The sequence below is a fragment of the Lissotriton helveticus genome, chromosome 5_1 (assembly GCF_964261635.1).
Source record: "Lissotriton helveticus chromosome 5_1, aLisHel1.1, whole genome shotgun sequence".
Classification (NCBI taxonomy): domain Eukaryota; kingdom Metazoa; phylum Chordata; class Amphibia; order Caudata; family Salamandridae; genus Lissotriton; species Lissotriton helveticus.
Window position 1 is genome coordinate 1,663,647,052 of NC_136065.1, and position 25,072 is coordinate 1,663,672,123.

Consider the following 25,072-nt stretch of genomic DNA (forward strand, 5'->3'; position numbering starts at 1 on the left):
GCCCTCAGCAGCAGGCTGTACTATGTAAATATCCTATCCGCAGGAATAACCAACCAGCTCACAAGGAGAATTCCGACCATCCACAACGCAGCAGCAAGTGTTCTCCCCAAACTCCCATGCTGAGCCCATATCACATTTCGCCTTAGGGAGCTCTAGTGGCTCCCAATACACAAGTGTGTAGACTTCAAACTACTCCTCACTCACAAACACAAAGCACTCCACAACATACGCCCTGCCTACCAGCACACCCACATTCATTTCCAAAAATCTTATAGACACCTCTGCTCTACCAGACTCTCACTAGCACACGTCCCAGGCATGCACAAAAGCAAATCATGGTAGGGTCAGGCCTTCTCAAACTTAGCTCCTAAAGCCTGGAATGACATCCCTCGACACATCATAGACTCCTCCTTTCTTCTTTTGTCCGGTAAGAAAATTAAGACCTAGCAATTTGAATAAGCCCTCCAGGGCTGGCCTCACACTTCTGCCAGGTCATTAGCATGCTAAAACGCAGTGATAACCCCAGACACGAGCTATCGACTTCTAGGAACCATATTTCAACTCTATTTTGATGATTGAAGATTTCTAAGTACTCTATTGTCGATTTTTATCATTTTTGGTCTTGTCTTAAGTATATAAAAATATTGGATATTTTTATAAACTGGTGTGATGTCCTTTTGTAGTGCTTTCACTGTGTTACTGTTGGTTATGTGCAAATGCTTTAAACAATGCCTCTAAGATAAGCCTGACTGCTGGTGCCAAGCTACTAAGGGGGTGAGCAGGGGTTATTTTAAGAGTGTAACTCCCTTATCCTGACTAGAAGGAAGGGTCACTACTTGGACAAAGGTGGAAACCATTGCCCCCTCGAGGCACGCATTTCGAACAGGGGCAGATTGTTTTAAGTGGTTGAATATATTAAGTGCCCTGTTGTCAACCATAATCAAAGTACAGCTTTAGTCAGACTATATGGAAGCGCTTATTAATTAACATCCCATGCCGGTGGTGGAACTGGGTGGAGTGCGTCCTAAGAAAAATGTTGGCCACTGGCATTTGCATTTTTTTAATACAAATTAACCTCTGCTCCTGTGCAGCACTACATTGCTTTGTAGCTAGAGTTGCACTATAGAAAAGTAGCCCACGTGCTTACATATCAGTGGGATGTGTGCTGGCGCTTCTGGCGTCAGTGGCCTAGTCATTACCAAAGGAAGTGCCCAACCAATACTTACAGCGCCTGCTCCCTTCATTGTGTGACCACAGGCGCATGGCCACCAGGATGCTTCCTGGCAGGCCACTGTATCTGAAAGACTGTAGAACTGAGGTCGAGCCAGTGGGGCTTATTCATCTAATGCAGCTAACAACCAATGACAAAGCCAATAATCCTTGCTTGTTGTAGGTGTAATGTTAGTTGTTGTATATCTAAATGCAATGACAGAAGCAGCAAAATACCAGTCAGGCGGCAAACTATGCTAAGCACAGAGCCGTGGGTTGGTGTATAGTAGTTTGTTCGTAGTTGTAATGTAGTACTGCAAAATGTTATATATTGTTATATATAACAAAAGGAATTGTAAGATGTCAGGCTCCAGCCGCATTTTTGCAGTTAGAGGAGGCAAAGCCAAGAAGCCCTTCCCCCTCGAAAGCAGCATTCATCTCTGCAAGCAGTAGAGAGAGCAGGGCTCTGAAGCTCCTCAGACCTATAGGCTGGCTCCAGAGTGCATCGCTACAGCCGTGTCACACGAGCTTGTATCACCTTTCTTGTGACGTGGTTCTCATCTTTTCTCTGATCAATAGAGCCACGACGGGCCAGTGGCGCAATGGATAACGCGTCTGCCTACGGAGCAGAAGATTCCAGGTTCGACTCCTGGCTGGCTCGATAGTGGATATCACTTTTATCAAACAATAATATAAACATTGCAATGATCTATAAACGTGAGAGAAACCACATCACTCCTCTTAGACCATGAAGTTCCGTCCTGGGTGATATTATAATAAACGGATCTGTAAACTTCGGTACACAAACAGCTAGGCATTTGAATTAAATTACATAATAGGAATTTAACGCCAATATTTTTTTTATTTAAAAGTGGGCCATTCAGAGTTCGAGAGGTCTGTTTTTAACTGTAAAACAGATATCTGTCGATTTGCCAAAGGGACCAATATTTTCATGGAACAACAAATGCTAGTGAATTTTTGAAAAAGCACCTTTACCAGCGTGGTCTCGAAGGCACGGGCCTTCATAATGCCCCGGTTACTTACCGGTAATCTTCATTACTCCGAGTCCATGTCTTCCTCGCCACATTAATTACCCATGAGCCTCCGGCTCCACACAGAACTCCAAGTAAAAAACAGCGCTCTAGTCTCCCTCTCCCTCCTCCAAGATGGCCCCCAGTGGCTCCAGCCAATCCCATAAAGGGACACAAAAGCACCAACACGACCTGAAGAACCAAGACGCAGACATGAAGCCACCACCAGGGCCGGGAGGGAAGGGAAACTATACTGTGGCGAGGAAGACATGGACTCGGAGTAATGAAGATTACCGGTAAGTAACCGGGGCATTACCTCCTCGTCCTGTCTTCCTCGCCACAGTAATTACCCATGAGCCGATACCAAAGCAATCAGCTTCATGCAAGGAAAACACTCCACAGAAACATGCAGAGAAACATCCTGCAAGCACAAGAGGCATAAAAATCCCACAGAAACATACACCTCAAGGAATCCCAGCCGAAGTACGAAGTACAGAAGAGGCAAAGGAAAACAGAACCTCCACCCCCAATCCGAATGCGACAATGGGACATGAAATTAAGCGGGGATGACCAAGTGGCAGCCCGGCAAACACCCACCATGGACACACCCGAAAAAGTGGCCCACGATACCGAAACAGAACCGTTGGACCAACCCCGAACAGGAAGAGGGGGAAGGGCAGAAACAGAACCAAAAGCCAACAGCATGGCACCCTGAATCCCACGACCGACAGTGGACAAGGAGGGCCACAGGTCCTGGCGAGACAAACCAAAATGACAAAGAAAGTGGCAACCACACCAAAGGAAGAAGTGCGAGATGAAGAAACCAACAAGCACCACGCACATCCAACAGAAGGAGAAGGCAATCCCCTGTCGAGGAAGGACCAGGACAAAGAAGCCGAAGAACCACTCCAGCAGAACGGTGAAAATTAAACCACCGCAGGAACAATAGTAGGACGAGGGCGCAAGAACCCACGATCAGACAAAGGACCAAAATCGGAGCAGACCGCAGGAAGGCATCCAGCACACCAAGACGCCAGGCAGAGGCAAGAGTCACAAGAAACACCACCGTGAGTGTCAAGAACTCCATGACCACCGACACCAAAGGCCCGAAAGGAGCCGACTGCAAGGAATGCAACACCAGAGGAAGGTCCCAAGGAGGAGAACAGAAGAAAGGACGGGGACGATGCCAAGAAAGCGACCTAAAAAAGTCGAGACATCAAAGGACAAACCAACCAACCAAAGGCAGGACATGGAATGCCCGAAAGGCGGCCCAACGAGCCCCGAGAGTGGAAATGGTGAAGCCCAAAAGGAAACCATCATCCAAAAATCCAGAAGACGAGTAGGGTCCAAAGAAACCAACGACAGACCCGTGACACAAACACCAAGAGGCAAAGTCAACCCAATGCTCAGCATAGGACACAAGAGTAGAAGGCCTCTGAGACAGCGTAACGACGCCAGCAATCGCAAAAGAACAACCCGCATCCAACAGCGATCCCCACACAAGAGCCAGGCCCGCAGACCCAGGGACCGGAACAGAGGCAGAGGAAGAAGAGGAACCATCAGAAGAAAGGGCACGAACGGCAACGTCCAGCCCATAGACTCAGCCAAATCCAGCAACGGGGGATATCAAGAATGACAGCACCACCCCGGAGCAACCAGAAGGAGAAACGACCCCCCTTCTCGATCCCCTGCAAGACCAACGGGAACAGGGAGCATAGAACAGGCCAAAAGGACGACAGGGCGTCCACCCTCCAGGCAACCCGGCAAGTCAAAAACGAGCAGAAGCAGAGGGGCCTGGCACAGCACCGGGAGGCAAACAGGTCCACAAACGGACAGCCAAACATCTCCCGCAAGCACCCGAACAGCAACCGCGTGAGGGACAAAAGACCCCACGGAAGGAAAACACCCGGTGCCGACAATCCGCCACAGGCAGGTAAACGGCAGACAGGTAGGATAGGGCCACCCCCGCCTAACCACAAAAACCGAAGGCTGAGGCAACCGAGGGAGAGAACCCTGCACCCCCCAAGAAGGATCACAGAAGACAGCACCACCAGAACCGTCGACCGGAGCCACACGACCCCGAAGAAGATCAGAGAAATCCAGCAGACCCAAAAGGACGGTCAGCAGCACCTCGTAGGTGGAGGAACACGATAACCCAGAAAGAGGCCAAACTCCCCGAGTCGTCGAATCCCCCAGAGTAGCACCCCATACCAGCAGGCGGGCAGTGACCACGCGGGTGGGAACAATCAGAAAAAAAGCGGCGCCAGGACAGAAGACCCTTGGCCAACCACCAACCCAGGACAACCCGAACAACCTCCGATATAGGAACCAAAAACACCCATAACGAGGGAATAGGGGTCCCAAAGCGACAAATGCGCGACACCACCGGGTACACGCGGAGGCGAGCCTACGCCCCCGTCAAAAAAGACGCCGAACCAGACCTCTAACCCCCAACCACAGGTACACGGGACGAAAATGCCACAACAACAGAGAACGAACTGCAGACATCAGGGACAGAATCCGGGGAGGGGCAGTAACACCATCCCCAAAGGAGTCTCGAACAGTGCCCAATGAAAGTCAAGTCCCGTGCAGGAACCAGGGAGGACATCGGCACAGTAACGAGGAAACCGTGATGCCCCAGGACATGGCACACACCCCGGACATGCAACTCCGCCTCAGAAAGAGAAGAAGCAGAAAGCAAAATGTCATCCAGAAAAGGAAGAAATACAAACACCATCCCCATGCAGGTGTCCAAAAACAGGGGCCAGAATCACAGTAAAGAACCCGGTAGAAGAGCAGAGTCCAAAAGGCAAAACTCGGAACCGGTAATGACGACCCAGGACGCAAAACCGGAGAAACCGCCGAGAGACGGGATGAACAGGCACAAGCAGACAAGCACCTCCCAAGTCCAAGGACGCCCGGAACTGACCAGAGACACCAGAGGAAGGATCAACCACAGGGAAACCCGTTCGAAACAGGGGCGAGGGACGAAGGACCGACCCACTCCAGGACCATCGCAGGTCGAAGAACCCCGGTGCGTGTGGACACAAAAATGGGACGGAAGACACGCACAACCTCAACTGATCGCTGGGCACAGGAATCACCGCATGAGTGGTCACCAGGGAATCGATGCCCTCAAAAGTGCCAACCTCCCACGAGGGACACAGGGACAAGGCGCGAAACTGAAACAGTCCGGGGGAGTCCGGGTAACGGCAAGAAGGAAACCCGCCGAAATCACTTGATGAACCCATCGGGCTGACAGTCATCCGCCAAGAGTCCATGAATCAAGTGAGGCGACCCCCAACCGGACCAACACTCCAGTCACGAATCAGAAGCGGGAGTGGAGGAGACAGAAGCACCAGAGAACTGGAATCCGCCAAAGGAAGGAGCACCCAGGCTACGCCCCCGCCCACGAAAAAGGCTGACCAGCACGGCCCCACCCAGAATGACCAAAAGCAAGTTGGGAATCACAGGCACGGAAGCGACCAGTACGCACAGGAGCAACGAGCCCACGGCCCATCGCAGTGTACTTCACCATGTCATTCAAAGGAGGAACAAACAAAAAACAACCCAACAAGGGACCCTCAGCAGGAGAAGCCACTGCGCAGCATCAGCCGTACCGGAATGAAGCCACAACTGGCGCCTGTCAGCGACAGACGACCCAGCTGCAGAAGCCGCCGCCCCCAACGAATCAAAGGAAACACCAGACAGCAGGCGTACACGCCGGCCAAACATCTCCATAGTAGAAGAAACAACACCCCCCCTCGATCCAAGAAATTAGCCAGAGAATGAAATCTCCAAGCAAAGACAGGATCGAGCAAGAGGAACAGGCAGCAGCCCTGACAGAAAATCGCAGCTGCAAAAAGTGCGCATCGTTGAACCATAACATAACAAGACAGAAACATCAGTAAAGCGCATGATCACTCGACGGAGTCCTGGCACTGAATAACAGATGTTAATTGCAACCCAACCAATGGTACACATATTATCAACCTCAAAAGGATGAAAGCCTGAGAGGACCTGCGGGGATCTGAACCTGCGACCATGAGGTCAAACACAGACCCCCGCAGTGGTTGCTCTAGTCCACTGAGCCACCAGACCCAGCGTGAGAGAACAAAACATCATAAAGAGGAGACACAGAATCAGGAAGTACAAAGAGCTCGCGAATGTGCCCAAGGACCAACGCAAGAACGGCCCCTGGCACAAAGCGTCCATAACATCAACCTCCTCCTCAGTAGCCGAACCGACAGAAGGAACATCACCAACACCGGCCCAACATAGAGCAGGCACCGGCCCACGACTCCGTAAAAGCAGCAGTCACAGCAGAAACAATTGTGCGCTGCAATAACTCCATAGAGGGAGACACCATCCCAGAAGGAGAAGTCACAGAGAAGGGCCCAAGAGCAGGCACGGCAGAAGTAACATGCTCCATGTCCATTCCACAGAATCGAACAAACACAGGCATACGTGAAATCCACACGTTCGGTAAGAAAAGGATCCGAGGTCGCTAGGCAACCGTCCCAATCACCATAATACACGCCCTGCAAAAGAATAAGAGCGCATGCATACCGGCGCGCTTCGACCTAAAGCCAAAACCCACGGTGGAGTCCACACATATCACTACAGGAACAATGTCACCGAAGAACGGTGCTCAGACACGTCAGAAGGGAAGCGGAGGGGAAGAGGAACCCGCCGGTCCCAAACACCACCGCACCTGGCCGCGCCAAGTCAGCTCAGCACGACGCGCGGCCCAGAAAGAGCAGTCCCGAAAACGGCCCCGCTCAGCAGGACCACAGGAGCCCCTACATAGCGTGAGGTCCAAAGCGACCGAGCACAAACAAACCAACGCCCCCAAGGTCCGCTACAGCAGGACACGGAGCACGGAGGCAAACGAATGGGGGATAAAAGCATGAAAAATACAAATAAATAAACATATCGAATCCAGAAACAACAACAAAAACGATAACACATCCCCCACCGAAATACCCAGAGCCAAAAGGGGCTGCTCAAGCAAGACCCCAGCCTTTTCTTTCAAAGAAACAACAACATTCACTCACCTGACCAGCAGGGAACACAGCACTCGGAGAAGTGCAGAAAAAAAGAACAGGTCGTGTTGGTGCTTCTGTGTCCCTTTATGGGATTGGCTGGAGCCACTGGGGGCCATCTTGGAGGAGGGAGAGGGAGACTAGAGCGCTGTTTTTTACTTGGAGTTCTGTGTGGAGCCAGAGGCTCATGGGTAATTACTGTGGCGAGGAAGACAGGACGAGGAGGTAATGGCTGTCACGGATGCAGCTGCTAGTGACTTATTCCATTGAAACTGGGCAAAATAACGGAGCATCTGAGATACTGGTGCATGGCAACGATTCTAGAAAAAGAAATAACACATGTATTGTGTCTACGGAACAGTCGTTCTTTCCAGTTGCGATGAATAATGTTGTGCGCAAACACTTGTATTTCCCGCCACACCGCCCTGTGCACTTGCACTGAAGCGGAAAAGAACTAGTCACGTCGCCAGTTCTCTCTGTCCAAATGCTCCCAGTCTCCCCGCTGATTGCTCTTCCAGGCAGAAGGTTGTTAAAGCTCTTCACTCTCCCCATGACACCTACATTCTGGGAGTTCACCCTGTGCTACTGTAGCGTTCCCCGTTTGACTTTGAATGACATGCTCATGCTAACACTCCAAAGCTTTCAGTATCACTCTCTACCGATACCCTGGGATAAGCAGCTCCATATTCTCACCCCTCTCTAAGAAGTTCATCGGCGGGCCAGTGGCGCAATGGATAACGCGTCTGCCTACGGAGCAGAAGATTCCAGGTTCGACTCCTGGCTGGCTCGATTCAAGGCTCCTTTTCACATCTTTAAAAGAAGTCACAGTTAATAGTAAAATATAGCCATATACCTACTGGGCGTTTATGGAAGATTGAACTAATGACACGTTTTCCTGTAAATATATCATTAATCATGAAGTACCATAATTTGCTTCCACAGAAAGAACAGCGTTTTAATCGGGAAAGAATCCAATGTGCCCAGGCTCTCATTACTTTTAAAAGAAATCGATAACACAATACAGAAATAGTTGCCTGCGATCGGGCTACCTAGTTACAGCGAGGCAGAGTTTAAAGTGGGATGAAAAAAATGTGGGGTCCCTGAAAGGGGCGCGGCCAATACAATTAGGGCGTGGCTTAAACATGTAAACAGAAATTCCTTTAGAGTGCCACCCTTTGCATAGAATTGCAGTTGGCATAGGTGACAATTGAGCTGTGGGCTTTGAAGCAGAGAAACTCATTTGCAGTACCACAGGGCTCCTTGCCCAGCCCAACACTTATCAAAATATTCATGAGTTCAGTGGACCACATCGTCCAGACTTGCAACAAAAATATCCTCACACTCGTAACTGATACTGTCCCTCTTGGACAAGCATCAAACACTAGGAACAAGTTCACCACATGCATGACGGTAGTGGCCACCTAGATGAAGTCCAACTGTCTCAAGCTGAACATGGACAAAACTAAAGTGCTGGTATTCTTTAAAGATCATAACAAGCATTTGCAATGCGATAGGTCTCGCATTAATTAAGTTTGAGCTATTGGCATTGCTAAATATTGCAACACCAATTGCAACAAAATCTATAAATTGTAGGCCAAAAAAAGTGTATTTATTTTTGTAGGAATGTTGGCATGCTGCGCTTTAGATGAATATGTTTAAAAGTAAAGTGCGCCATACTGTGATTGCTACAATAGTTAACTGTGGATGCGTTAACAATTGATGTGTGCACTGATGGCTGGTGGTGTGTGTGCCTGGTGGAAGTGTGTACTGCCGGCTGGTGGTTTGTGTGCCTGGTGGAAGTGTGCACTGACGGCTGGTGGTGCGTGTGCCTGGTGAAAGCGTGCACTGACGGCTGGTGGTGCGTGTGCCTGGTGAAAGCATGCACTGACAACTGGTGGTGTGTGTGCCTGGTGGAAGTGTGCACTGACGGCTGGTGGTGTGTGCCTGGTGAAAGCGTGCACTGACGGCTGTTGGTGTGTGTGTGTTCTTGGTGAAAGCGTGCACTGACGGCTGGTGGTGTGTGTGTGTGCCTGGTAAGAGCGTGCATTGGCGGCTGGTGGTGTGTGTGTGCCTGGTGAAAGCGTGCACTGATGGCTGGTAGTGGTTGTGTGCCTGGTGAAAGCGTGCACTGACGTCTGGTGGTGTGTGCCTGGTGGAAGCGTGCACTGACGGCTGGTGGTGTTTGTGCCCGGTGAAAGCGTGCCCTGACGGCCGGTGGTGTTTGTGCCCGGTGAAAGCATGCACTGACGACTTATGGTGTCTGTGTCTTGTGAAAGTGTGTACTGACGGTGTGGTTGTGTGCGTGGTTGTGTGTGTGGTTGTGAGTGTGGTTGTGAGTGTGTGTGTGTGGTTATGAATGTGTGGTTATGAGTGTGTGTTTGTGTGTATGAGTGTGGTTGTGAGTGTGGTTGTGAGTGTTTGGTGGAAGCGTGCCCTGACGGCTGGTGGTGTTTGTGCCTGGTGAAAGAGTGCACTGACGGCTGGTGGTGAAAACCCCTCTAAAGTTTATGTTACTTGAAATGGTAAAGCAATCAGTCAACAGGTAGATTTTATGGGGCTATGAAAATGGATGTGAAACTGAGGGCCTGTGTTAAAATGAAAACTCAGTTAACGTTTAACAAGCAGGCTTTTTGTTAGAAGAGTATGGTTAATAGTTTAGCGACTGTGTTCTTAAAAGAAACTACTAAAGCAAAATAAAGTTCTATAGCAAAACAAAGCTGAAAGTAGGACCTCTTTTAATGAATGGGCAGTTAGCAGACTTAGGTTTTACCATAAAGGCACTGTTTGAAAAGGATCTAATCGTGATGTGGAAAGGATCTATCCACAAAAATGTGCGCACAGTATCACATGAAACTCTGGGTTCATTCTCAACATTATGCGGGGTCCAGTGCGTGGCCAGCGGCGTGGGTGGGTGCGGTGACGAATTGTCACTCTGAGGCCAAGGTTGGCGAGGTTGGTGATCAGGGTGGTGGAGTTGGCATCACTGTTGTTCTCGAGGTGGAAATTCAGGTCCCCGAGGAGGATGTAGTCGGTGGAGGCGAGTGCGTGGGTGCTGGTGAGGTCAGCGATGGAGTCGCTGAATTGAGCTAGGGGTCCGGGGGGTCTGTAGATGAGTGTTCCTCTGAGGGTGGTGTTGGGGTCGGTGTGGATCCGGAAGTGCAGGTGTTCGGTGGTGTTGAGGGTGTCGTCTGTGTGGGTGGCGACCTTGAGGGTGGACTTGTGGACGATGGCTATTCCTCCTCGGATACAGTTGGCGCGATCTCTGCGTGTGATTTTGTAGCCGTCCGGGATGCCAATAGCGATGTCGGGCGCCGAGGAGTCATTCCAGCAGGTCTCGGTCAGGAAGGCCACGTCTGGGGCGGAGGAGTCGAGCAGATCCCAGAGCTCGATGGCGTGTTTGCGTGCGGAGCGGGTGTTGAGGAGTATGCAGCGGAGGTGGTTGGGTCCAGTCCTTGGTGGTTTGGTGGTTCTGTCGAAGGTGAAGCTGCAGGTGTGGCAGGAGAAAGGGCCCTGAGTCTGTTTCGGGGTGGCTTGGAAGCGCGTGTGCTTTCGGCCGGCGTTGAGTGCGTACATGTGCTGGCGTCGTAGCGGAGTCTGGTGTTGTGGCGTTCGCGGGTCCAAAGGTTCTGGCGCTGGTCGAGGTCCAGACGTGGATGGGCGCAGACGGGCTTGCCTTAGCGTCCTCCATAAGAGGGGGATAAGGAGGGAGGAGCAGCTGGGAGGCAGGAGCATGGTGTCCGATGGGGTGCGGGGGGGGGGCTCAGGGACGCAGCGGCGGGAGGTGGCGGGGAACGGCAGCAAAACAGGCGGGCGGCAGGGAGCAGGCAAGAGGCAGTAGGGGGGTGGGGTCGTAGCGGCGGGGAGTGGAAGTGATTACAGGGAGAGAGGCAAAGTACAGGGACAGTGAATGAAGCACAATACAGACCAATACAGGTAGCAGTCACGCAGCAATAGGGGGGAGAGGCGGCAAATACCAGGAAGGAGCAGAGCAGCCTCGAACCCAGGGGAGAGAGGCACAAGGCTCGGGTGAACCAGCTGACAAGCGGCGCTGCTGGGAGGAGTGCTACCTTTGACCAGAGGTCAAGGAATCAATGTTGTTAGAAAAAGCCTGACATCTTACAGCCTTTCATTTAACATGCTTTGCACGTTCAATTGTCATGCAGTTCACTTTACAAAATCCTCTAACTAAAGTCACAGAAAGAAAAATAAATGTAATAAGATAAGCTGACTTTTGACCTCTGTTTCTCTGAAAGCCAACAAATGTGATAAGATAATGTGATTTAATGCCATTTTTATTTCTCGTTCACTTTGTGAGCAATAAAGATGCCTTTAAATATTGTTATCTTGTCACATTTTTTCTGCTTTCAGAGACAGAGGTCACAAGTCAGTTTGTCTTCTCTGAAATTAGAGGATTTTCGACTGGCCAGAAAGGGCGAGTAGTCCCTAAAAAAAGGCCTGTCCTGAATAAATCTTGCTTGACAATGCAAGTGGATGTTTCAAGCCCTGATAGAACTACACCTGGTGGCCTATGGATCGCTGACCCAGCTCACAAGCAAGAAATCTCAGAATCATTGTAAATAAACTGGACATGGCTACGACACAGTTGACTCATCCTGCTTCAACACCCACCCTGAGGATGCTGTAGAAGATTTTCAAGTGGCAACTGGTTAGCACCAATAAACCGATCACCAAAGCCCTCAGCAGCAGGCTGTACTATGTAAATATCCTATCCGCAGGAATAACCAACCAGCTCACAAGGAGAATTCCGACCATCCACAACGCAGCAGCAAGTGTTCTCCCCAAACTCCCATGCTGAGCCCATATCACATTTCGCCTTAGGGAGCTCTAGTGGCTCCCAATACACAAGTGTGTAGACTTCAAACTACTCCTCACTCACAAACACAAAGCACTCCACAACATACGCCCTGCCTACCAGCACACCCACATTCATTTCCAAAAATCTTATAGACACCTCTGCTCTACCAGACTCTCACTAGCACACGTCCCAGGCATGCACAAAAGCAAATCATGGTAGGGTCAGGCCTTCTCAAACTTAGCTCCTAAAGCCTGGAATGACATCCCTCGACACATCATAGACTCCTCCTTTCTTCTTTTGTCCGGTAAGAAAATGAAGACCTAGCAATTTGAATAAGCCCTCCAGGGCTGGCCTCACACTTCTGCCAGGTCATTAGCATGCTAAAACGCAGTGATAACCCCAGACACGAGCTATCGACTTCTAGGAACCGTATTTCAACTCTATTTTGATGATTGAAGATTTCTAAGTACTCTATTGTCGATTTTTATCATTTTTGGTCTTGTCTTAAGTATATAAAAATATTGGATATTTTTATAAACTGGTGTGATGTCCTTTTGTAGTGCTTTCACTGTGTTACTGTTGGTTATGTGCAAATGCTTTAAACAATGCCTCTAAGATAAGCCTGACTGCTGGTGCCAAGCTACTAAGGGGGTGAGCAGGGGTTATTTTAAGAGTGTAACTCCCTTATCCTGACTAGAAGGAAGGGTCACTACTTGGACAAAGGTGGAAACCATTGCCCCCTCGAGGCACGTATTTCGAACAGGGGCAGATTGTTTTAAGTGGTTGAATATATTAAGTGCCCTGTTGTCAACCATAATCAAAGTACAGCTTTAGTCAGACTATATGGAAGCGCTTATTAATTAACATCCCATGCCGGTGGTGGAACTGGGTGGAGTGCTTCCTAAGAAAAATGTTGGCCACTGGCATTTGCATTTTTTAATACAAATTAACTTCTGCTCCTGTGCAGCACTACATGGCTTTGTAGCTAGAGTTGCACTATAGAAAAGTAGCCCACGTGCTTACATATCAGTGGGATGTGTGCTGGCGCTTCTGGCGTCAGTGGCCTAGTTATTACCAAAGGAAGCACCCAACCAATACTTACAGCGCCTGCTCCCTTCATTGTGTGACCACAGACGCATGGCCACCAGGATGCTTCCTGGCAGGCCACTGTATCTGAAAGACTGTAGAACTGAGGTCGAGCCAGTGGGGCTTATTCATCTTATGCAGCTAACAACCAATGACAAAGCCAATAATCCTTGCTTGTTGTAGGTGTAATGTTAGTTGTTGTATATCTAAATGCAATGACATAAGTAGCAAAATACCAGTCAGGCGGCACACTATGCTAAGCACAGAGCCATGGGTTGGTGTATAGTAGTTTGTTCGTAGTTGTAATGTAGTACTGCAAAATGTTATATATTGTTATATATAACAGAAGGAATTGTAAGATGTCATGCTCCAGCCGCATTTTTGCAGTTAGAGGAGGCAAAGCCAAGAAGCCCTTCCCCCTCGAAGGCTACGTTCATCTCTGCAAAGCAGTAGAGTGAGCAGGCAGGCTCTGAAGCTCCTCAGACCTATAGGCTGGCTCCAGAGTGCATCGCTACAGCCGTGTCACACGAGCTTGTATCACCTTTCTTGTGACGTGGTTATCATCTTTTCTCTGACCAATAGGGCCACGACGGGCCAGTGGCGCACTGGATAACGATTCTGCCTACGGAGCAGAAGATTCCAGGTTCGACTCCTGGCTGGCTCGATAGTGGATATCACTTTTTTCAAACAATAATATAAACATTGCAATGATCTATAAACGTGAGAGAAACCACATCACTCCTCTTAGACCATGAAGTTCCGTCCTGGGTGATATTATAATAAACGGATCTGTAAACTTCGGTACACAAACAGCTAGGCATTTGAATTAAATTACATAATAGGAATTTAACGCCAATATTTTTTTTATTTAAAAGTGGGCCATTCAGAGTTTTCGAGAGGTCTGTTTTTAACTGTAAAACAGATATCTGTCGATTTGCCAAAGGGACCAATATTTTCAAGGAACAACAAATGCTAGTGAATTTTTGAAAAAGCACCTTTACCAGCGTGGTCTCGAAGGCACGGGCCTTCATAATGGCTGTCACGGATGCAGCTGCAAGTGACTTATTCCATTGAAACTGGGCAAAATAACGGAGCATCTGAGATACTGGTGCATGGCAACGATTCTAGAAAAAGAAATAACACATGTATTGTGTCTACGGAACAGTCGTTCTTTCCAGTTGCGATGAATAATGTTGTGCGCAAACACTTGTATTTCCCGCCACACCGCCCTGTGCACTTGCACTGAAGCGGAAAAGAACTAGTCACGTCGCCAGTTCTCTCTGTCCCAATGCTCCCAGTCTCCCCGCTGGTTGCTCTTCCAGGCAGAAGGTTGTTAAAGCTCTTCACTCTCCCCATGACACCTACATTCTGGGAGTTCACCCTGTGCTACTGTAGCGTTCCCCGTTTGACTTTGAATGACATGCTCATGCTAACACTCCAAAGCTTTCAGTATCACTCTCTACCGATACCCTGGGATAAGCAGCTCCATATTCTCACCCCTCTCTAAGAAGTTCATCGGCGGGCCAGTGGCGCAATGGATAACGCGTCTGCCTACGGAGCAGAAGATTCCAGGTTCGACTCCTGGCTGGCTCGATTCAAGGCTCCTTTTCACATCTTTAAAAGAAGTCACAGTTAATAGTAAAATATAGCCATATACCTACTGGGCGTTTATGGAAGATTAAACTAATGACACGTTTTCCTGTAAATATATCATTAATCATGAGGTACCATAATTTGCTTCCACAGAAAGAACAGCGTTTTAATCGGGAAAGAATCCAATGTGCCCAGGCTCTCATTACTTTTAAAAGAAATCGATACCACAATACAGAAATAGTTGCCTGCGATCGGACTACCTAGTTACAGCGAGGCAGAGTTTAAAGTGGGATGAAAAAAATGTGGGGTCCCTGAAAGGGGGGCGGCCAATACAATTAGGGCGTGGCTTAAACATGTAAACAGAAATTCCTTTAGAGTGCCACCCTTTGCATAGAATTGCAGTTGGCATAGGTGACAATTGAGCTGTGGGCTTTGAAGCAGAGAAACTCATTTGCAGTACCACAGGGCTCCTTGCCCAGCCCAACACTTATCAAAATATTCATGAGTTCAGTGGACCACATCGTCCAGACTTGCAACAAAATATCCTCACACTCGTAACTGATACTGTCCCTCTTGGACAAGCATCAAACACTAGGAACAAGTTCACCACATGCATGACGGTAGTGGCCACCAAGATGAAGTCCAACTGTCTCAAGCTGAACATGGACAAAACTAAAGTGCTGGTATTCTTTAAAGATGTTTCAACGTAGGCCAGGGCTCAAAAAATCATAACAAGCATTTGCAATGCGATAGGTCTCGCATTAATTAAGTTTGAGCTATTGGCATTGCTAAATATTGCAACACCAATTGCAACAAAATCTATAAATTGTAGGCCAAAAAAAGTGTATTTATTTTTGTAGGAATGGTGGCATGCTGCGCTTTAGATGAATATGTTTAAAAGTAAAGTGCGCCATACTGTGATTGCTACAATAGTTAACTGTGGATGCGTTAACAATTGATGTGTGCACTGATGGCTGATGGTGTGTGTGCCTGGTGGAAGTGTGTACTGCCGGCTGGTGGTTTGTGTGCCTGGTGGAAGTGTGCACTGACGGCTGGTGGTGCGTGTGCCTGGTGAAAGCGTGCACTGACGGCTGGTGGTGCGTGTGCCTGGTGAAAGCATGCACTGACAACTGGTGGTGTGTGTGCCTGGTGGAAGTGTGCACTGACGGCTGGTGGTGTGTGTGCCTGGTGAAAGCGTGCACTGACGGCTGTTGGTGTGTATGTGTTCTTGGTGAAAGCGTGCACTGACGGCTGGTGGTGTGTGTGTGTGCCTGGTAAGAGCGTGCATTGGCGGCTGCTGGTGTGTGTGTGTGTGCCTGGTGAAAGCGTGCACTGATGGCTGGTAGTGGTTGTGTGCCTGGTGAAAGCGTGCACTGACGGCTGGTGGTGTTTGTGCCCGGTGAAAGCGTGCCCTGACGGCCGGTGGTGTTTGTGCCCGGTGAAAGCATGCACTGACGACTTATGGTGTCTGTGTCTTGTGAAAGTGTGTACTGACGGTGTGGTTGTGTGCGTGGTTGTGTGTGTGGTTGTGAGTGTGGTTGTGAGTGTGTGTGTGTGGTTATGAATGTGTGGTTATGAGTGTGTGTTTGTGTGTATGAGTGTGGTTGTGAGTGTGGTTGTGAGTGTTTGGTGGAAGCGTGCCCTGACGGCTGGTGGTGTTTGTGCCTGGTGAAAGAGTGCACTGACGGCTGGTGGTGAAAACCCCTCTAAAGTTTATGTTACTTGAAATGGTAAAGCAATCAGTCAACAGGTAGATTTTATGGGGCTATGAAAATGGATGTGAAACTGAGGGCCTGTGTTAAAATGAAAACTCAGTTAACGTTTAACAAGCAGGCTTTTTGTTAGAAGAGTATGGTTAATAGTTTAGCGACTGTGTTCTTAAAAGAAACTACTAAAGCAAAATAAAGTTCTATAGCAAAACAAAGCTGAAAGTAGGACCTCTTTTAATGAATGGGCAGAGTTAGCAGACTTAGGTTTTACCATAAAGGCACTGTTTGAAAAGGATCTAATCGTGATGTGGAAAGGATCTATCCACAAAAATGTGCACACAGTATCACATGAAACTCTGGGTTCATTCTCAACATTATGCGGGGTCCAGTGCGTGGCCAGCGGCGTGGGTGGGTGCCGTGACGAATTGTCTGAGGCCAAGGTTGGCGAGGTTGGTGATCAGGGTGGTGGAGTTGGCATCACTGTTGTTCTCGAGGTGGAAATTCAGGTCCCCGAGGAGGATGTAGTCGGTGGAGGCGAGTGCGTGGGTGCTGGTGAGGTCAGCGATGGAGTCGCTGAATTGAGCTAGGGGTCCGGGGGGTCTGTAGATGAGTGTTCCTCTGAGGGTGGTGTTGGGGTCGGTGTGGATGCGGAAGTGCAGGTGTTCGGTGGTGTTGAGGGTGTCGTCTGTGTGGGTGGCGACCTTGAGGGTGGACTTGTGGACGATGGCTATTCCTCCTCGGATACAGTTGGCGCGATCTCTGCGTGTGATTTTGTAGCCGTCCGGGATGCCAATAGCGATGTCGGGCGCCGAGGAGTCATTCCAGCAGGTCTCGGTCAGGAAGGCCACGTCTGGGGCGGAGGAGTCGAGCAGATCCCAGAGCTCGATGGCGTGTTTGCGTGCGGAGCGGGTGTTGAGGAGTATGCAGCGGAGGTGGTTGGGTCCAGTCCTTGGTGGTTTGGTGGTTCTGTCGAAGGTGAAGCTGCAGGTGTGTCAGGAGAAAGGTCCCTGAGTCTGTTTCGGGGTGGCTTGGAAGCGCGTGTGTTTTCGGCCGGCGTTGAGTGCGTACAGGGTGCTGGCGTCGTAGCGGAGTCTGGTGTTGTGGCGTTCGTGGGTCCAAAGGTTCTGGCGCTGGTCGAGGTCCAGACGTGGATGGGCGCAGACGGGCTTGCCTTAGCATCCTCCATAAGAGGGGGATAAGGAGGGAGGAGCAGCTGGGAGGCAGGAGCATGGTGTCCGATGGGGTGCGGGGGGGGGCTCAGGGACGCAGCGGCGGGAGGTGGCGGGGAACGGCAGCAAAACAGGCGGGCGGCAGGGAGCAGGCAAGAGGCAGTAGGGGGGTGGGGTCGTAGCGGCGGGGAGTGGAAGTGATTACAGGGACAGAGGCAAAGTACAGGGACAGTGAATGAAGCACAATACAGACCAATACAGGTAGCAGTCACGCAGCAATAGGGGGGAGAGGCGGCAAATACCAGGAAGGAGCAGAGCAGCCTCGAACCCAGGGGAGAGAGGCACAAGGCTCGGGTGAACCAGCTGACAAGCGGCGCTGCTGGGAGGAGTGCTACCTTTGACCAGAGGTCAAGGAATCAATGTTGTTAGAAAAAGCCTGACATCTTACAGCCTTTCATTTAACATGCTTTGCACGTTCAATTGTCATGCAGTTCACTTTACAAAATCCTCTAACTAAAGTCACAGAAAGAAAAATAAATGTAATAAGATAAGCTGACTTTTGACCTCTGTTTCTCTGAAAGCCAACAAATGTGATAAGATAATGTGATTTAATGCCATTTTTATTTCTCGTTCACTTTGTGAGCAATAAAGATGCCTTTAAATATTGTTATCTTGTCACATTTTTTCTGCTTTCAGAGACAGAGGTCACAAGTCAGTTTGTCTTCTCTGAAATTAGAGGATTTTCGACTGGCCAGAAAGGGCGAGTAGTCCCTAAAAAAAGGCCTGTCCTGAATAAATCTTGCTTGACAATGCAAGTGGATGTTTCAAGCCCTGATAGAACTACACCTGGTGGCCTATGGATCGCTGACCCAGCTCACAAGCAAGAAATCTCAGAATCATTGTAAATAAACTGGACATGGCTACGACACAGTTGACTCATCCTGCTTCAACACCCACCCTGAGGATGCTGTAGAAGATTTTCAAGTGGCAACTGGTTAGCACCAATAAACCGATCACCAAAGCCCTCAGCAGCAGGCTGTACTATGTAAATATCCTATCCGCAGGAATAACCAACCAGCTCACAAGGAGAATTCCGACCATCCACAACGCAGCAGCAAGTGTTCTCCCCAAACTCCCATGCTGAGCCCATATCACATTTCGCCTTAGGGAGCTCTAGTGGCTCCCAATACACAAGTGTGTAGACTTCAAACTACTCCTCACTCACAAACACAAAGCACTCCACAACATACGCCCTGCCTACCAGCACACCCACATTCATTTCCAAAAATCTTATAGACACCTCTGCTCTACCAGACTCTCACTAGCACACGTCCCAGGCATGCACAAAAGCAAATCATGGTAGGGTCAGGCCTTCTCAAACTTAGCTCCTAAAGCCTGGAATGACATCCCTCGACACATCATAGACTCCTCCTTTCTTCTTTTGTCCGGTAAGAAAATTAAGACCTAGCAATTTGAATAAGCCCTCCAGGGCTGGCCTCACACTTCTGCCAGGTCATTAGCATGCTAAAACGCAGTGATAACCCCAGACACGAGCTATCGACTTCTAGGAACCGTATTTCAACTCTATTTTGATGATTGAAGATTTCTAAGTACTCTATTGTCGATTTTTATCATTTTTGGTCTTGTCTTAAGTATATAAAAATATTGGATATTTTTATAAACTGGTGTGATGTCCTTTTGTAGTGCTTTCACTGTGTTACTGTTGGTTATGTGCAAATGCTTTAAACAATGCCTCTAAGATAAGCCTGACTGCTGGTGCCAAGCTACTAAGGGGGTGAGCAGGGGTTATTTTAAGAGTGTAACTCCCTTATCCTGACTAGAAGGAAGGGTCACTACTTGGACAAAGGTGGAAACCATTGCCCCCTCGAGGCACGCATTTCGAACAGGGGCAGATTGTTTTAAGTGGTTGAATATATTAAGTGCCCTGTTGTCAACCATAATCAAAGTACAGCTTTAGTCAGACTATATGGAAGCGCTTATTAATTAACATCCCATGCCGGTGGTGGAACTGGGTGGAGTGCTTCCTAAGAAAAATGTTGGCCACTGGCATTTGCATTTTTTTAATACAAATTAACCTCTGCTCCTGTGCAGCACTACATTGCTTTGTAGCTAGAGTTGCACTATAGAAAAGTAGCCCACGTGCTTACATATCAGTGGGATGTGTGCTGGCGCTTCTGGCGTCAGTGGCCTAGTCATTACCAAAGGAAGTGCCCAACCAATACTTACAGCGCCTGCTCCCTTCATTGTGTGACCACAGGCGCATGGCCACCAGGATGCTTCCTGGCAGGCCACTGTATCTGAAAGACTGTAGAACTGAGGTCGAGCCAGTGGGGCTTATTCATCTTATGCAGCTAACAACCAATGACAAAGCCAATAATCCTTGCTTGTTGTAGGTGTAATGTCAGTTGTTGTATATCTAAATGCAATGACAGAAGCAGCAAAATACCAGTCAGGCGGCAAACTATGCTAAGCACAGAGCCATGGGTTGGTGTATAGTAGTTTGTTTGTAGTTGTAATGTAGTACTGCAAAATGTTATATATTGTTATATATAACAGAAGGAATTGTAAGATGTCAGGCTCCAGCCGCATTTTTTCAGTTAGAGGAGGCAAAGCCAAGAAGCCCTTCCCCCTCGAAGGCAGCATTCATCTCTGCAAGCAGCAGAGAGAGCAGGGCTCTGAAGCTCCTCAGACCTATAGGCTGGCTCCAGAGTGCATCGCTACAGCCGTGTCACACGAGCTTGTATCACCTTTCTTGTGACGTGGTTATCATCTTTTCTCTGATCAATAGAGCCACGACGGGCCAGTGGCGCAATGGATAACGCGTCTGCCTACGGAGCAGAAGATTCCAGGTTCGACTCCTGGCTGGCTCGATAGTGGATATCACTTTTTTCAAACAATAATATAAACATTGCAATGATCTATAAACGTGAGAGAAACCACATCACTCCTCTTAGACCATGAAGTTCCGTCCTGGGTGATATTATAATAAACGGATCTGTAAACTTCGGTACACAAACAGCTAGGCATTTGAATTAAATTACATAATAGGAATTTAACGCCAATATTTTTTTTATTTAAAAGTGGGCCATTCAGAGTTTTCGAGAGGTCTGTTTTTAACTGTAAAACAGATATCTGTCGATTTGCCAAAGGGACCAATATTTTCATGGAACAACAAATGCTAGTGAATTTTTGAAAAAGCACCTTTACCAGCGTGGTCTCGAAGGCACGGGCCTTCATAATGGCTGTCACGGATGCAGCTGCTAGTGACTTATTCCATTGAAACTGGGCAAAATAACGGAGCATCTGAGATACTGGTGCATGGCAACGATTCTAGAAAAAGAAATAACACATGTATTGTGTCTACGGAACAGTCGTTCTTTCCAGTTGCGATGAATAATGTTGTGCGCAAACACTTGTATTTCCCGCCACACCGCCCTGTGCACTTGCACTGAAGCGGAAAAGAACTAGTCACGTCGCCAGTTCTCTCTGTCCCAATGCTCCCAGTCTCCCCGCTGATTCTATTACAGGACCGGAGGCTTCGGATTATGCTTCTCTTTCTTATATTTGCCACTCACAGCAGCCAATGAAAAACGTTTTGTATGCAATAAAAACTACATTTCCCATGATGCTTGTACATACATCACATCCTGTATAGCCCCATAAGAGCTGCTGCATCCTGTGTCTCCTCCTCTTTCTTTGCTGCTCACGCAGCCAGTTAAGTGCTCTCTACTTTATGATATGATTAATGTCTTGGTTGACTGACGGATTTCTTTGAGGTTACTGCCAGTAGTTTTGCGCTCATTGCGCACTGTATTACATGCCTTGCGTTTAGTTCGCTTGATGTTGCAATGCTTTGCGCTTATATCGCGCTATGTTTCATGCTTGTGGCGTGATTGTGGTTTGTGGGAGCTGGAAGCGCACGTGTTACGTGCAGCCATGGTGCTTAACGAACGGCACTCCCTAAGTTCAAGACTGCTGGCAGCGCTCTGGATATACCACAGTATCGATGTTGTCCTCAAATTGCAAAGGGTCCTAGGGGTATGTGTTGGTGATTTACGCTGCATTTCCATGCTTTTCTTGCGTTAGCGCTGGCGGGCGCCATGGGTTGTTTTTACCGCCTTGGAGGGCGGAGCGGCTCCCGCTGGGAGCAGCGTACTCCTGGACGCTTTTATTTGTTAAATGGCCTGCGGGCATTACCGCGTTCTTGCAGGGGCTGTGTGCGGCGCCCGGATGTGGCGCCTCCTCCTGCAGCGGAGTCTGTCACTTTACCGCTGCATCTCCGCAGAGCTTCAGGGCTCGCCTCGATAAAGGCAGGCGCGCGTCGCCTCCTTGCCACGTCCTGGGACTGTGGGTACGGTGATGTTTCCTCTACGCGGGGGGCCCCCTTTTTGAAAGGCGCTCTGTGCTCCCGCTGATCAGCACATGCCGCGCTTCCCTGCCGGGGTCTTCAGGTTTGATCAGCTTCGTGTGGATCGGTCTACACGTGTCCCGGGGCAAGGCTGCTGCCTTTGATTTCCATGGTGCAGGGTTCGATCCCGGGTGCCCCGAGTCATGTCCGTTTTTTCTATAATGTTATAATTTGTGTTTTCTCACGATTCCAGTTTACTATTCTCCTGGGATATGTTTCACTGTTTATACTGGACGGCAGTATGCGCTTGGCAGTTTTTTGGTAGCGCTGATGCAACTTTCAATGGCTCCTGCGGGAGTGGTGAGGTAGCTCTGCTTATGCCGGCGAGATTAATCCTCATGAGGGGCCTAGACTGCCGCAAACTGAATCAGACACTCCTCCTGGAGCTGGAATTCGGCGCTAGAGTGCGCCATGATGTAGTGGGTGAATGTGTTTGTGTCTTGATTTGTTGCTCATGGATTACATTCCAACGGTGCTCTTTTACACGTTGCGTAAGTTTCCGGTCACTTCCATGGGGTTGTTTGAATTATTGCGCGGTCACGCGCTTTCTCCGCCAAAGGCTTTCCCTAGTAGCCGAGTGCGGTTATGGAGTCATAACGCTCCGGTGTGCGTAACCCATTTGGGCACAATTTTGGGCTTACTTTGGGCACTTTGGCCTACGCACGTCGCAGGCGTCCCTTGTTTGTTTGTTTGAGGTCTCAGTGCCTCCTGCTTACCTGGGCAGATTCCTGGTAGCCGCCAGGCTTTAACAATTGGCTGGCCCTCGGAGTGCGCACACGCTCCTTGTATTTTCCGAAGACTCCCGACGCCCTCTGGGCTGGTATAATGACTACAGCTTTGCTGAGGAGCCGATGCATTATTCATTTCACTGTTTTAGTGTGCACAGGGTTGGCTCCCCCTCGACTCCTCCATTGCACTGTCCCTTGCACTTCATATATATAGAACACAGATGTCCCTTGAGGATGATGTTGGAATATATGTATGTATGTATATATATTTCTATATTGGAGGATGACAACTACTGATAGGAGCGCGAGAGCCTCCTGAACTGATTATGTTGACACCCAGGTTCTTCCCGTTCTTGTGTGGTCAACAGGGCCTCATGTATGACGTTACCTACCTCGGGGTGACAGGGCTTGATTGACGCCCATTTTGTTCTGCTACCACAATACCTTCAGCATGCGTTCGTTTTTGTCTATTTACTTATTATTTTTACGTTGTTAGTTATTGTCTTTATTTCTTTTCCATAGTGTTTCCGCAGTTCCTGGCATATAGCGTTCAGGAGAGAGTCTGGTTCTCTCCTTCCCGGCAAGGGCAGTTGTTCCGATGGTGGTACTAATGGTTGATGCGAGGGATAGGCTATCCCTCCTCAGTTCCCTCTTACCGTCCGAGTGCCGTGTTGTGCTCTCTCAGGTTCATTGGTTACTTAGAGGTATGGTTGATCTATCGTGGCAGGCCTTGGCCTCACAGTTCCAGACATCGGCGGATTGATGTGTTGGGATTGCTCGGTTATAACCTTAATGCATTTGGGCCTTTAATTTAGGTTCCGAGTTTATCTCACTCCTATGCGACTCAGTGGCTTTATCCCCACTTTACAATGCGAGGATGAATTTCCGATGGTATTAGTACGAGAGTTTCCCTTTGGGTGGATGCCTCGGTAGTGGTGTGTTGGGCACCGTCATGCAGTCAGTTTTCCAACCCCTCCAGTTATTCGGGCTCTTTGTCGTGCACGCCTCTGGTGGCTTACTGTTCAGCATGCACAATGTCTCGACTGCGAGTACGATCAGCGGATATGGGCATATAGGTCGTCTTCATAGTGGACTAATTCCAGGACTCAGGTCGTCTTGCCGACGATTTTCATATTCAGATTGTTGTGGTATAACTCCTTAGCCTACATAGCAGTAAAGGTTGGTTCCATCTGGTTTCCTGGTATTTCTGACGACTGGTCGCATCTTTCGTGCAAGGCGGACTCCATTTTGGAATCCCAATGCCCCTGGGTCGGCGGAGGACGGCTCGTTCTCCCGCCTTTTTCTTGCAATTTTTCTCCTTTTTCTAATGTAGTGACACTCACGTAAATCAAGGCAGATGCCTTATGGTTCACCAGAGAGCTACGGCCCGCAGATTCATCGTTGCCATTTAGTAGGCGGGTCCTGGTTGACACATGGCAATGTGGTACGAACAGTTTTCCCTAGGTGTATGTATTCCGACTTTGCTTTATTGCGATCAAGTTTCCGGTATCTACATTACTTTCTTGGTTCTCGAACGCGTTCTTTTCGTATTTCTGGGACCTTTCATTCCCTGCAGACGTTTCGGCGATAGAGGGTCGCTTGTGGATATGTCCGCCATTGGCGGCTTTGTGAGGACTGATTTCTTCTGGTGGATTAGTTTCCAAATATGTACGGGGACTTCAGTAACGTTCTCCTTATAACGTCCATTTGGCCGTTTTTCAGCGGCTCTTCTCGGTTCAGGGCAGGTTGCTGACCTTGCGTCGGGTTTCTTTCCAATTCTTTTGGTGGCCTGCGTTTACAAACGGGACGTTTACTATTGTCAGGCTGTGTTACGAAGTATTCCACCTTCGGGGGTTCCTATGGCGAGGCAAGCCTGCGTTTTACAGGTATAGTATGTACTATTAATTGCCCTGTCGGCGAGGTCTGACATGCATGTGGTCAGGGCCTTGTCACACGACTTTGCACTTTATGGGTGTTTCTTCCGATGCCTCATGGCTTACAACGATGGTTCTCGGAATTACCATCTGATATGATTTTTCGACTATATGTTCATATGATTGTTGATGATTGTTATCATTTTCTATGTGAGTACGAGGCTATTACAGCCGATGGTTGAGGGCCTTTGGCCGGAATGGGTGTTAGACCAATGGTGATACGCAGTTTGCTCAAGTACAATACTTATCATTCTTGTTTGGATAATTCTCATTGTTGTGCAAGTTTTAACTTTTCTGATGGAGTTTCCCAGACTCTATTTAAA

General features: G+C 48.9%; 4 non-coding genes across 4 annotated transcripts; all 4 read left to right on the forward strand.

Moving 5' to 3' along the window:
• Nucleotides 1-1,797: 1,797 nt before the first annotated feature.
• Nucleotides 1,798-1,870, forward strand: TRNAR-ACG (transfer RNA arginine (anticodon ACG)). Its single transcript has one exon. It is a non-coding gene; the product is annotated as a tRNA-Arg (tRNA).
• Nucleotides 1,871-8,001: 6,131 nt separating this feature from the next.
• On the forward strand, nucleotides 8,002-8,074 carry TRNAR-ACG (transfer RNA arginine (anticodon ACG)). Its single transcript has one exon. It is a non-coding gene; the product is annotated as a tRNA-Arg (tRNA).
• A 6,633-nt stretch (nucleotides 8,075-14,707) lies between these two features.
• TRNAR-ACG (transfer RNA arginine (anticodon ACG)) lies at nucleotides 14,708-14,780 on the forward strand. The gene has a single exon. It is a non-coding gene; the product is annotated as a tRNA-Arg (tRNA).
• Nucleotides 14,781-20,476: 5,696 nt separating this feature from the next.
• Nucleotides 20,477-20,549, forward strand: TRNAR-ACG (transfer RNA arginine (anticodon ACG)). The gene has a single exon. It is a non-coding gene; the product is annotated as a tRNA-Arg (tRNA).
• The last annotated feature ends 4,523 nt before the right edge of the window (nucleotides 20,550-25,072 follow it).